Raw genomic sequence first — 14,302 nt, 5'->3', positions numbered from 1 at the left:
ATTTGGGGAGAAAGTTTTATAAAGTTTAAATAGGAGAATGGGATGTTTGTAGAGATTGGGTGAATGGTGTGTATATATATACACACTAGTATGTGAGCCCGTGCGTTACAACGGGGACGCAATGGAGACTCGGTATGTTTGGCTAACCAGTTATGTTCGGATCGATATGATAGTTTTGCTGGTCCATATGTTTATGTTTTATGTTTATAAAGAAAAATGTGTTTTAAGTCATATCAGACCATTTGATTTGATGACACTTATACCCAAGTTTAAAACGAAAATTTGGTTGGTAGCATTTGGATTCATTATTGTGCCATCATTGTGATATGCAATGAATGGCATTTGGTTTAATGATATCTAGTAGAAGTGTTCGTGCGTTGAGGCTGGGATGGCTCGGGTCCGTATGGTTTGAACCGGACCGGGCGTTGAACCGGTCATCTTACCGAGTCAGGGGTCAGGCGAACAGCTCAGATCGGTGGTCCAGGCAAAACATCATAAATCATAAAAGAGAAAATATATATTACTTATAAAAATCAGTTTGGGTTGACATACATATGCTAACTTTAATAAAGTTAAATTTTGTGACAAACAACGCCACTAAACCAATCACAAGTTTAGCACATTGTATCAATTCATCCAAATCATGTTATTTTTCAATGTAATTATATAATGTGTATTCTTCATAAGTAAAAATGATGATACCAAGTTTGCAGAAGCATAAGTTACATTTACGTCACACAAGTAACAATATAAAAATACAACAAAATTAAATAGCTGCAACACAATTCACCATCAATATCATCTTATTTCCCAACAAACCGAGCCGTGCTAAACCGAGTAAGATTCACAATGGTTGAGTAGCCATCCATGATAAGGTTGCGGGCACGTTAAGTATCCACAACAGCCGTGTCCTGTCGCCGAATAACACCCTTTCATGCCCGGAAACGCGAAGAAAACAAGAATTACAATATAAAAAACTTAATCTGCTCATTTCACCTATAAAACGGGTTACTGGCTGAACCGGTTCAATTTAAAACCGGACGATTCTTTGAGTTACGGTTTAAAACGGTTAACCCGAAACATTTATGGAAGTGAGGCCTAGTCCGATCAGTTGACTTTTTTGTTTAGCATTGTCAACAGTATCATCTATAATAAAAAAGGTCTACGCGTTGAGTCCATCAAAATTCACAATTGACCAGCCAGTTTAGGTTTATCAAAATCTTAGATTTTCGATTTTGAACAAACATTCCGCTGCCAACCAATTGTTCCAATTTTTAAATTATGAACTGTTCTTGTTAGAAAAAGAGATTAGCACCTTTCCGTATTGCGTATCAATTAATAAAGTAAAAATACATTTGGATGGTCAATTTGAATAAAACTGGTAAAGTTTGTATTCTTTGACAAATTTCTGCTGCTTAAATTGGCAATAAAAATTTTAAGGTCAACATGATCGCCTGTTCATGACTCGTTTAACCTGTTTACAAATAAATTATAACCCGCCAGCCCATTTGAGTCATTAGATGAACAGATTACACGTTAGGCTGTTTAACCCATTTAACTAAAAAATGTCAACCAAGAGACCAACTTAAATTACCGTTAAAAAAGTTTATAAAGTCCAGCATCACCCCGTTTATGACTCGTTTAACCCACAAACCCGTTTAACTCCTTTAAAAGGTATAATCTTTAAGCTCAATGTTATTCCAAATAATTAAAGGTTTATGAAATTAACGTGGCAGTGATATCTACAATTGACTTAGTTGATAATCTGTACCTTAGTTGATACTTTCGTCTTAACCTGAGTGTCAAGTGCTTCAACCATTGACTACAAGCAACAAAACAAGAAGAATTAATGATCAGCAGCTTTCATAGTGAAAAAACATGGAGCTAACACAAAGTACAGTTGGAGAAGTTGAAATGATAAGTTGTCAGAAGCAGATATATTCAACATGAAAATAAATTGCATTGAATTGGATCATTTGTAACTGAGTCACCCCAGCCAAAGTAAGCATGACTCGCGGGATCGGTCGCCGGGCTCGTTTAGTTAGCTGGCTGGGTTGTTTAACTTGAAACTAAAATTTTAGTATATGCATATATATAAAAATTACAATCCAAATTTTAAATTTAATATATATAATTATATCTTTTGCAGTTTATTAAATATGAACTATGTGTATGTTTAAGGTATAACTTTTCGTTTCTTTTCGTGTAAATCAACATGTGAAAAAACATAAAAATATTTTTTTTAAAAAAATAAACATGCTGGGTCAAGATTTTGCATGCCCAGCTCAAGCTCAAACGCTGAGTTTGTAGTGGCCCTTAATAAGATATCAGAATAAATAGCACAATGGCTTACCGTTGATCATAGAGACCATAGTACAGAACCGCGCATGTCAAAAGAAATGACCAATCGTCCCTGTTGGAGAAATAAACAGAAATCATAGCTTCTAGAAAATGATATTATATACAGAAAAGTGTCACCGATTTTGCTAACCTAGGTAAACTAAATATTCAACAATCTTTAATAGAATGTTTTCATCCAAAACATAAATAACCAACTAAAATTACCATCACCAACGTTGGGTCAAGAAACCAAATACATAAATTAGCAAGAAGCCATACCTTTCTTAAAGTCAACCTTTTGTCAAATGAGAATCGATTAAGAAATAAAGTTTAACCAACCACGTGCAACTGCAGATGACCCAAACTTTATGTGCAGATTTTGTCCAAGCACTCCACATTGCACCCTTGGGCGTAGTTGACTACAGTCACTGCACACAAAAAATTTAAAAAGAGGAAACAGCAGAAAAACTTTAAGTAATATTATTAGCTGACTTACCTCAAGTGTGTATGCTGTGGCTTTAAGTGAGTGTAACTGTGACAAAACGATTTTATAACGATCACATGACACTTCAGATTCACATAACAAAGAAACCTCAAAAACGTATATCCAAATTTGTGAAACGAGTGTATCTTCCTTTCAAATTACACCTATTCGCCAAAATATATCTAAATTTGTGTAACCTATTGATTTATGGTCCAGCTGTATGAACAACTCATTGCAAATTAGGTAAATAAATAGGAAATTGTAATGATGAAGTGATAACGAACTATCAGAATCGACAATCAAATATGAAGCAAAAGATTGAATCTATGAGGCTCTGTTCCATCTGCCTCCACCAAAAGTTGAAGATGACCCAGAGCTTTACAATAAGTTACTAAGTGAAAGTCCAATGCACTAAATGCACTTCAAACAAAGAAACACAATTTTTATATTTTGTAGTAAAAAAATTCAGCAAGAATATACTTTTAGACCGACTATTTCAATCAACGAAATCACTTGATTATCCCTAACAGAAATTAGTTGAATTCATGTTTCCTCTTGACATCTGCAGACTTTTAGCCAACAATTTTGCCTCAGTTCCATGTATTTCCAATTTCAAAACAAATTATTACCCCATTTGTGTAATGTCGATAATTGTGATGACAATCTATCAAATTAGTAATCCCATTTTTGGCGGTTTCTTCATTTACATGTTTGCGAAGACAACCAAATCAAAATTCCAAAACAAAGCCACAACATATTTTATGCATTAAATTAATGTAAGGAGAGGCTAACCTGAGTTCGATTGAGTAGGATCACCTCAGCTTCACACAGGTTCAAAGCAACCTCCAATGCATCGATGGACTGGCCTGGCACACAAACAGCTTGTAGGGTGAATGGAGGAGCGAAGTACAATCAAAATACAAAAAAATTGAATGAGAACGTACCAATCAAATTGGTTGCTAGGGTTGGTGGCTGCTTGACTGACTCTGGTTTATCTAGAGAGAGTGAAACAGAAAATTGAGCGGAGTCTTAATTAAGAGCACAACGTCTTTAACAGTCACCGCCATTAACACAAATAATTAAATCGTGTTCATTTAATTGAGGAACTGGTAGGTCTGCGGAATTGAATTCGCCGGAGAGCAGTAAATAGGGTTCGCCGGATAGTAACGTTGCCTGAGGTTGATTGTAACGTTGCCAGATAGTTACCTCAATTTATGCTACCCGAGCCAAAAGTTGCCGGAGCCCTTAATAAACATTCAATATTATTGAAGCTGAAAGGTTGCCTATACGTATTATAATATAGATATAGATATAGATATGTATTTTATATTATAATTTTTTTTTAAACGGTCACATAGCCGTTGGTGGTGGGCCCCCCACCTCACCCCCTTCCACGCCCATCTTCCCCTCCACCGTTCCCCCCTCCGCGCCCCACCCATCAGCGCCCCCCGGCAGTGTTTGGAGCCCACCTCGCCCCTCTCCCCCTCCCTTCCGCGCCCATAGTGCATAGTCTTACTAGTAAAGTTTTGAAAGGGAGACACAAATCTTATTTTTGTTACTTTATGGATTGTACAATAAGACACTAAAACAAAATAAACCAACATCTTAATATACATATAACAAGTGTTAAGTGTAGGTTCCAAGTTAGGGGCTGTTTGTTTGTGTCTGAATGGGGCCATTCAGACACTTTTTGCTGAACCGGTCAGCTAAACAGGTGTTTGGTTTGCAAAAAAAAGTTGCTGAATAGGACCATTAAGATCTGAATGGTCCAGCTTTTTTTTTAGCTGAATGAAAAAGATCTTTGTTTCCCACTTTTACCCTAAATCACCTGAGAAACCAAATCCTCTCCAAACCCTAACCTCTCCTTCCACCACCATCGCTTCTCCAGCCGCCACCACCAGTCGATCGGCGTCTCCACCACCGCTTCTCCAGCCACCACCATCGTCTCTCCCAATCCGACCACCGTCGTTCCCAACCCGACCACCACCGCTCCGTTGAGGTAAATCAATCTTCTGCTCTTGTATTTGCATCCATGTTTATAATATGTAGACTACATGGGATTTGAAATGGATACTTGTATATGAAAATATGTGATTTAAAATGAAAATTTGGATGATTTGACTATAGAATTCATATGAATATTGTTGAGTTAAATATATGCATATAAGGTGTTTGATGAAATGCCTCAAAGAGAATAAAATTCATAAAATGGAGGGGTAATTAGATTTTTGATCAAATAAATACATTTCATTCCGTACATAATTCTGCAGAGGGATAAAGTAGTAATTTCATTCAGATGTCTAACCAAACAGCTCTTATTGGTTCAGATGTCTAACTGGTTCAGATTATCTTACCCATTCAGACAGCTTAATGGTTCAGACTTACTGATTCAGATGTTACCAAACAGCCCCTTAGTCAATATTTGCTTAACTATCCATCAAAATAACTATAATATTTGAATATAGATAAAAACAATCAAATGCAAACAATGAAACAAAGAGATGAAGTTCATGGATCTAAATGCACAAACACACTATGATAGTATTGTTCCTTTATTTGATGAAAAGAACATAAGATTTTGTTCCGAACAACACATGAGCTTTGTCTGATAACAAGAGTTTTCAAATATGTGAACATAAACTTTTAAGTGTGAACCGGTGGTGGTGAGCTAGATTCAGGTGGAATCATGCCATGTTGAATGTTTCCCTTCGGCGCTGGTGGGGTTCTTGGATCATATCGATCTAGTATAAATTTCCCGCTTTGATCTACATTACCGAATATCAATACCAGCATATTTTAACAAACAGTAAATACAAAAGTCATGATATTTTGTAAGACATTATACTACTATATGAGATTAAAACCATGTTCTTGTTGTCATCACCCCATGTGCTTGCAAGTCATACCAATACAACCATGCCAAAACACATCCATTAGGCCTACGATGCAAGTTTTGTTCATAAACAGATACGTATTTCAATATTTTCTCATGGTATTAATGGATTAACGCTAACGTTTAAAATTATATAAGTTTAAAACACAATTAAAAAAAATCCTCTTCTTAGCATGCAAACGTTTTTGTTTTGTCCCGAGTTAGCTTTTGGCTAGCCGGGTTAGTGGTCTTAATAAAGTCGCCTTTTTAAGAAAAAAAAACACAGACCTTGTTGCAATACAGCTTTCAATGGTGAAAGTCATTTTTAAATAGCGAAAGGAAACTATATACAAGAAAAAAGCCGATACTAATACTAACCTGCGGTAATCAAAAGAAATTGTAAAATGAAGATGCTAGCAATGAAGATGAAGATGGAAACACGTCGCATACTAAAGTAGGCCATGAGTACAAAGCTAAACTTCTCCCGTCTTCAAAATGATTCAACGACCTTTTTAAGTATACAAAGTCAAGTAAAATATGAACCAGTAGTAAGTTGTTAGAAAAATTTGTTAATCAAATCATTGGTCATTCATTAAAAGAATTTAATCCCATCCAATGTCCACACTAATGACCGGGCAACAATCATTAAATAATTTCTTGATGTGTTCTCTTAATTGACATTGTCAATATTTATAAACAAAAAACACGTATTAAATATAGCTCTAACACGCGACACGTGTCATGCAACCAAAATATTATGTTTTCTTTATTCTTTTTGATGATTGATCAACCTTTTTCACTATTTAATAATGACAAAAAAAAGACTATTAAGTCGTTCACATTTTTATATGTGAGCCATTTGAAGCAAATTATAAATACAAGTGACTTACTATAAGTTATAAGTTTATAAGGTATGCATTCACTCTTAGAACACCCACAAGACTTGTGTTGTGAGTGTGGTTTGCGTGAGGTGGAGTATGGACGGACAAGTGGTGGATGGAGTCTAGCATTGTGGCGCCCAAGTCCTTGGATGCAGTTCTTGGCTGCAAACTTACAAACGGACGGGAGAGTGGGCCCCCCTCACACGTGCGTGCACACGCACATATACATATATACGTACGTACGTATACATATTTAATAATCTTTTAATGGGGTTTGTGGATGTTGATGTTGTGGAAGAAAGTGAGCTTTGGAGAAAAGTTTGGAAACTAATATGACTCTTAGGTGGTTGGTTTTGGAGGTCCAACGTTGTGAATGATTAATACTATTACATCCACATAAGCGTCACATCATCTACCACTGCCTTTCGGTCTACCTTATCCTAAGAAAATGGTTTAACCCATCACAATTTGATTCAAGCATAATTCTTAAATTATATGTTTGTAAAGGATTTTAAAACTCATTAACCGTTTAATCAATGGTTCCTTTAACACCTCTTAACCCCACGAAGGGAGTGCTATTCTACTCGTCAACCTTTGTCAAATCAACTTTAACCCCTTCCACAATAAAAACCATGAACGTTAAGATATATCCAGGGCCTAAAATCTAACTCAAGTTTAACGTATCTTTAACGTTTTCACTTTTAATTGACCAAACTAAATCTATCTTCCCCATAATTTATATTTCTTTTAATTAATTCATTATTTGTATATGTTGCCATTTGTATCATCGATGTAATATTTATGTAAATATTGTTTAAAGTACAATTTGGCATTGTCCGTAAACATTTTTTGGTCGAGTAAATAACAAATACACAAATAGTTTATTAGAAACTAAAAGTTTGTAAAGGCTAAAACCAAATATATCATTTATAGAACCAAGAACAAAATACTATTTAAGTAATGATAACTTGATATTTATATTGGTGATAACAAATTATTGTGGCAATATTCAATCAAAATCACATACACCTGAATTTGCGGTCAACTTGTGGAATTGAACAAGGACAAAATGACAAAGGTGTAGTGGGTGGGATGTTTGTCAAATGAACACGGATTTTCTAATGGATTTTGTCAACATCAAAATGTAAACACAAAAATAGTGTCAAAGACTCAAGACAAACGAGTATTATAGTGATTAGACTGTTTTGGTTTTTGTGTGTAAATAAACTATTTGACATTGAACATATTAATTAGTTAATCGAATTGAAATGAAGTTGGTGGTATTTTCAGTTGACACAATATTATTTTCGAAAAAGTTTTAATTAATCTGATGGTCTAAAATTATGAAAACTGGAATGTTTTATTATAAAAGAAAGAATACTAATTTACGGTTGATGATAGGGACGTTTAAAAGCCATTGAAACCGACCAACAGAATTAAATCGGCCGGGTTAGCCGTAATATTTGTTTAGTATATGGTTTACTATTATGGTTAGCTTTTTAATTAAATTAAACTTATGAACATATTTACTGGTTCGGTCTTTAAATGCTTTCAAAACTGGTCGAATCTAAGTGTTGAACTAGAACGTGGACATCCTAATGTAAACCAGACAGACAAAGGTGAAAGGTAAACCCTTTTAAGCGAGTTTCTCATTAGATGTTAGTATGATAATATATTGATGAAAGTTTTTTTTTTCTTTCTTTAATAAAAAAAGTAACACAGAGACATATGGTGATTATTACGATGAGGAAGTATACAGGTACAATATATATGAAACTTTTCATAATTTCAAACACAATATTTAGTATGAGAAACAGCAAATGATATCTAATCTAATTTAATGTAATCTAACTTTATTAATAAAAAAAATAATAAGGATATTGTGATAGTTCCATATTCATTTTTGGTCTAATCTTCCTCTCATTCATTCTATCTATTCATGGGTTATAGGCAAAAACATTTTGGCAAATGGGTTATAATTTCATTTCTAATATTTCATCTCATTCAACATATCTATCAATGGGATATGGGTTAAAATAATTTTGACAAATGGGTTACAATTTCCTCTATAATTCTCTAATTCCTCATCTTATAAATCCCACATATCCATGGGTTATGGGTCAAAATAATTTTGACAAATGGGTTATAAGTAAAGTGGTTATTTTATTGGGTTTAAACAATTAAATTTTTAAATAGGCCTATCGGGTTATTATCTGGATTGTGCAATTTTTTTCAATAAAATTGGGCTGAAACATCAACAATACATTTTTTTTTTCAAAACACACACACATATATATAAATTAAAATTTTCGAGTATAAACGAGTGATCGGGTCGGGAGCCATGGCAAACACTTCCCCCTCCCCCCTCCTGCAAACACTCCCCCCCCCCCCTTTCGTTACAAAAGCTGTGTAAATCTTTGATATTTTGAATTTGTTAGCTAACAATAAAAATATTTTAAATGTTAAAGTAAAAAAAATAGTCATCGTTTTCCCAATCCTAGAGGTGCACAAATCGGGTATTATAAAAACCCGGGTTCGGGTATGGAATCGGGTTCGGGTATGATCGGGTATTATTAAAAACCGGGTCGGGTTCGGGTCCGGGTATTGGCTTGAAAAACCATACCCTATGTACCGGGTCCGAGTAGGGTATTGAACCGGGTCTTCAATACCCGGGTATTAGAATACCCTATTTCCGGGTATTGAAAAAACCCGATTTCCGGGTATTTGAATACGTATTTCCGGGTATTAAAAAAAACCAGTTTTCTGCTGTTTTATTCTGTTAATAGGCCTATTTCGTTTTTTTATTCTAACTCCAATTTTTTGTATACAAACTTCAAAGTCCATTCAAACATATGCAAACTACTAGACAATGATATAAAAAACATATATTTTATGTGTTTTAAATTGTTGTTTGGTATATCAAAAGGCGCTGCTCTAAATAAGTATTTATATCAAATATGTGCTTCAAAATATATCCATTGGAGAACGGCTATAGATCTGTGGGTAGTCACACAAACACTGCCAAGTGCCACACAGACACATGTGCACAAATACTAATATCCGGGTATGCAAAAAAAAATCCAGTTCGGGTATGCAAAAAACCCGGTTCGGGTATGCAAAAAACCCGGGTTTCGGGTATTACCAGAACCGCGTTTCGGGTTTCAGGTATAACTAGAACCGGGTTTCGGGTATTGTCGGGTTTATATCGGTTGCAGGTTCGGGTTCGGGTTTCAGCATTGAAAGTTATACCCTATTCGTACCCTATGGGTAGGGTCGGATTCGGGTATTAAAAACCCGGATTTAAAAAAAACCGGTTCCGAGTTTTTTTTCTGGGTCCGGTTCCAGCTTCGGGTATTTTGTGCACCTCTGCCCAATCCCACCCCCTCCTTTCAAAAGCCTGCCACAATGTTCTTTCGTTAGACCAGCCACAGGCCACAAGCCAACAAGCGTACTACATGTGTTACCAACCCACCTCCCATCTCCAAAAGGCCCATACAAATATGCAATGAAAGACTTCTAGCATTAAGTACATGGTCAAAATAAGCTTCATTATCATGCTTGAGATTTGTTCTCTTTTTTTACATAAAAAAGAAGGCAAACTTAAAATTTTAAAAAGGTTTATTTTTCACATTGAAAGTTTAAAGCCAATAAGCTGGTGGTGGAGTTGTAAGAAAGAGACTTGCCCTCAATATTTTGTTTCAGCGGTATCAAGGTGATGATGAGAGACTAGGCGAGAAGGTGGCGTTCAATAGCCGGTTCCTTGAACTGAACAAGTTTTATCTCATCGCACTGTCATGTCTTCAGATGAGTGTTCACAGGCGTTGGCCTTAATGAGAGTTTACCCTTGATCGAAAGACAAGTGTATTCGATGTGATGAATTTAGCTAGTAGCCTATTTAGAGGATTCACTAGCCATTAAAAAAATAATAAAACAACAAATGCGATAAAGTAATTATAATGAAGAGAGAAATCACGCGTAAAGTTAAGGAAAGCCGGCTTGAATGTGTGTTTCCGAAAAAAAAAAGTCCTAAAATTACGCCTTTTTCCTGAAAGTCAAACGCTTTCACGTTTAAGCCAAGGGTCTTGATTTTTTTGAAAAGCAATTTTTAAAAGATAAAATAAAGTCATTCAATTTAATTTCATAAAAAGTACTGTTGACATCGATACAAAAAACAACCGTGCAACAAACTGCGTCACTAGCCATTTCTTAATAGGAAAACTAAGTCGTTTAAAAACATTCATAGATCGCGAGGTCATAATATTACTATTCATGACCTATTAAAATAATTTGGTAGCTCTACAGTTACTTGGAAACCAAAAGTATTGAAGAAACACTAGATCGAACTGGATGGTCCGATTAGATATTTCCCCCGATGTGAGTATTCTGAAGTGCTATGAGAACAGATCTAAGCTAGTGCCTGCAAAACAGAACACCGTTGAGTCTCGTTACGGGAAGGACATAATGAAAGATCTTCCCGTAACCACCCTCCGGCGTGAGAATCAGTACTGTATCATGATCAGAAATAATACTAGTATCGGTATATTGCGTAAGGCTTGAGAGTGTGAATGAATACCTTGAAGAGATGATCTTCGTATTTATAGTCGAAGATGGGGGAAGGTGATTGGTGGAGTTGTCACTATTATTCCCTCTCTTCCTGAATGGACACGTGTCGAGCCTTTATTGGCTGTGACAGCCTGGACCCATTTATGGGACATGCACGTTGTGAGATGGTCATTACGTGTCTAGGTGTCATCTTTTCATTGGCCAATGTCGCTACCAGGTGGTATTAGGAGGATCTTCTATAAATAGTTTGTTACAACTGCTCTTTCATATCACGTGAGGATCACGTGTGTGATGAATCCCTTGTGTTGCTTGTAGGTTCCTACTGCGGATGCTCGTTGGTAATCCGCGGGTTATGACTGGAGATCCGTGAAGCGTGTTTTGGGTCGTGGATGTCTTTGCTAGTCCATGTGTTCCTTGCGCGGATGCCTTTTGACGATCCGCGGGTCGAATAGGGAATCCACGGGTGGCGAATGTTTTCGGACCATCCGCGGGGTAGCTTTGCTACCCTCCCTCTATAACTACCGTAGGTATAGAAACGGACTTGATTATAGTTGATTTAAAGTTTATTTACTTACTTGATTTGACAAGTAAATGTTCTTTATTTAAGTTAATTTATTTACCATAAAAGAGCAATATTTAGGATATGAAATCTCGTATAAACTAATTGTGTTTGTCATTAAAATTGATTGCTAGTTGTTATTTATCTATCAATACCGATAAAAGAAAATAATTCTGGACACATGGCATTTTAAGGTTAATTCTTACTATCAAATTCCCGCTCAAATCACTTCTCTTCTATTGATGGAAAAGAAAAAAAAATCTTGGTTCTAAATATAGTATTAATTATAAATTTATGCAAACCGTATTAATTGATTAATCTCCATTTATTGAATTATTAATGCTATAAATTATATTGTAAACGTACTTAATATAAAAAATATTAATATATATATATATATATATATATAATAATTACGTGTCATAAAGATATTTTTTCTTTAAAATTAAAATGTATATAAAAGAGTTTATGTTTAAAGAGTAAACTAACATTTAATTTTTTAGACATCTCCATATTGAAGAAAACTATAATAATTTTGTTTTATTTTTTTACAAATATTCAATGTTTAATAAGTTTTAAAAATCATAGACAAAATTTTCATTTTTTATATTTAGTATAAGAGACACCATAAAAGTTGTTCAAAAATGAAAATCTGGTGTATTTTTGGTTTATAGTTTAGGATTTAGTGTTTATGGTTTAGGATATGGAGTGAAAAACATTTTTGTGAGAAATGTTAACTATATCTTTCAGATCTAAAGGCCTTACTGTTTTAAATGTTGCTTTTAGTGGCATTGCTTCATTATTGAATATCGATGGTAGAACAACCCATTCTCGATTTAATTTTCAAATGCATTTGATGATATAAGGCAACCATATCTTATCTTACAATACTAATAAAAGAAAATGTTGAAGCTTAGACTACTTTTATTCACAACTCAACCCAACTCTTTTTAATAAAAAATTAATTTCTCTCTCTTCCACCTACAGAACCCAACCCAACTCAACTTTTCACTTTTATTCACAACCCAATCCAAACAAATTATTTTAATAAATATATTTTATTAGTTTTTAATTTATTAAATTTAGTAAAATTAATAAAAATATTATATTTTTTAAACAATATTATTTTAAGTATAAAAATCATTAAAAAAGATAATATCCTAATTCTATTAAAAACCTTGAATTTTTACAACTATTAAAAAAACAAAATTTTATATAGAGTAATATTAAAAAATACATATTTTTAAAAGTGTTCCGTTTATAATAAAATTGATATCAAAATATTCATAAAAACAAACTAAACAAGACTATGTTTTTAGATTTTTGAAATAAGTCAAATAATATAAATTATTAAATAAAAATCAAACTATGTAAAAAACAAATTGTTTAAAAGAAAAAAAAATAAAATTTAATTAAAAAGTGGATTCTGACCTTGGTTGGGGTTGCAACCCGGGTTGTAGTGTGAAAAGAATTTAATATTTTTATTTATTCCTTAAATAGTGTCATAACCTCCTAAGAGGTAATCAATAAAACTAGTCTTAGGTGTCAAGCCCATATTTCATTTAATTCATAATCTCTTGTCTCATTCATTCTAGCTATTCATGGGTCATGGGTCAAAACCATTTTGCCAAATGGGTTATAACATAGTGTGGATTATATTTATTATTGAATCAAGTGTCATTTACATACCTAAGGTTTGACCAACTACATAACTTTAGTACATTTTTTATATTTCTTGCAAATCAACACTTGATGTTTCCAAAATCATGCTATTTTAGTACTTTTCGTTAACCCTGTTTGTTTTTTTCATCTACGTTAAATTAATTCACAAATATTTTGAGAATCACAACTAAAATAACAGACCTTATTTATCTTTATCTTTTGACAAAATCCGTGTAATACACGAGTTCAAAAGCTAGTTTGTAATATATTTTTTACATAATATAAAGAGACTTAATTATCTTTTATATTATTTGTATTAAATTGTTCATTATAATTTATACACTAACTTATACCGTGTAATACATGGGTTTCTAAATCTACTACACTTATAAATGTTTATAAACCATCATTATCATTGGAAAGGACCCTTTGTTTCTTGTTTTTTATTCAGCACAAGATTTCTAAACCAGGGTAACAAATAATTCTACACTTGTGTGCTGCGGACTGGTGGTGAGTGCATGATAGAAGCCAGAGTATCGGGTTGATTTGTTATAGTAAAAATATTTTAGCAAAAGTTTTATTACCATAGACGATGAAAAAAAAATATGTGAAATTAAAGTAGATGGAAAAAAAAATATTGAAATAAAGTATTTGTTTCAAAAGTCTAATAAACTAGAAAGAGAAAATAATAATAATAATAATTACTGTTAGATATTATTTATTTAATTTTCACTATAGTTTAAAAAAGATCTTTTTTAAATAAACTACTAACTAAATTCATAACATCGCAAATTTGCCTTTCGATCCGGTAAAAACCCTCACTTAAGCTCAATGTTCGTAAACACTCGCCCAAATAAATGAAGTTAATTTAATAATAAATATTATGTCTTTTAACTTTATCTCTCTTATAAATTTCTTATTAAAACTCTTTCATTTCAAAA

The sequence above is a fragment of the Bidens hawaiensis genome, unplaced genomic scaffold (genome assembly GCF_021521415.1).
Source record: "Bidens hawaiensis isolate Kalapana, Puna unplaced genomic scaffold, B.hawaiensis_p1.1 tig00014284_1, whole genome shotgun sequence".
NCBI lineage: Eukaryota > Viridiplantae > Streptophyta > Magnoliopsida > Asterales > Asteraceae > Bidens > Bidens hawaiensis.
Note: the sequence above shows the minus strand (reverse complement) of the source record.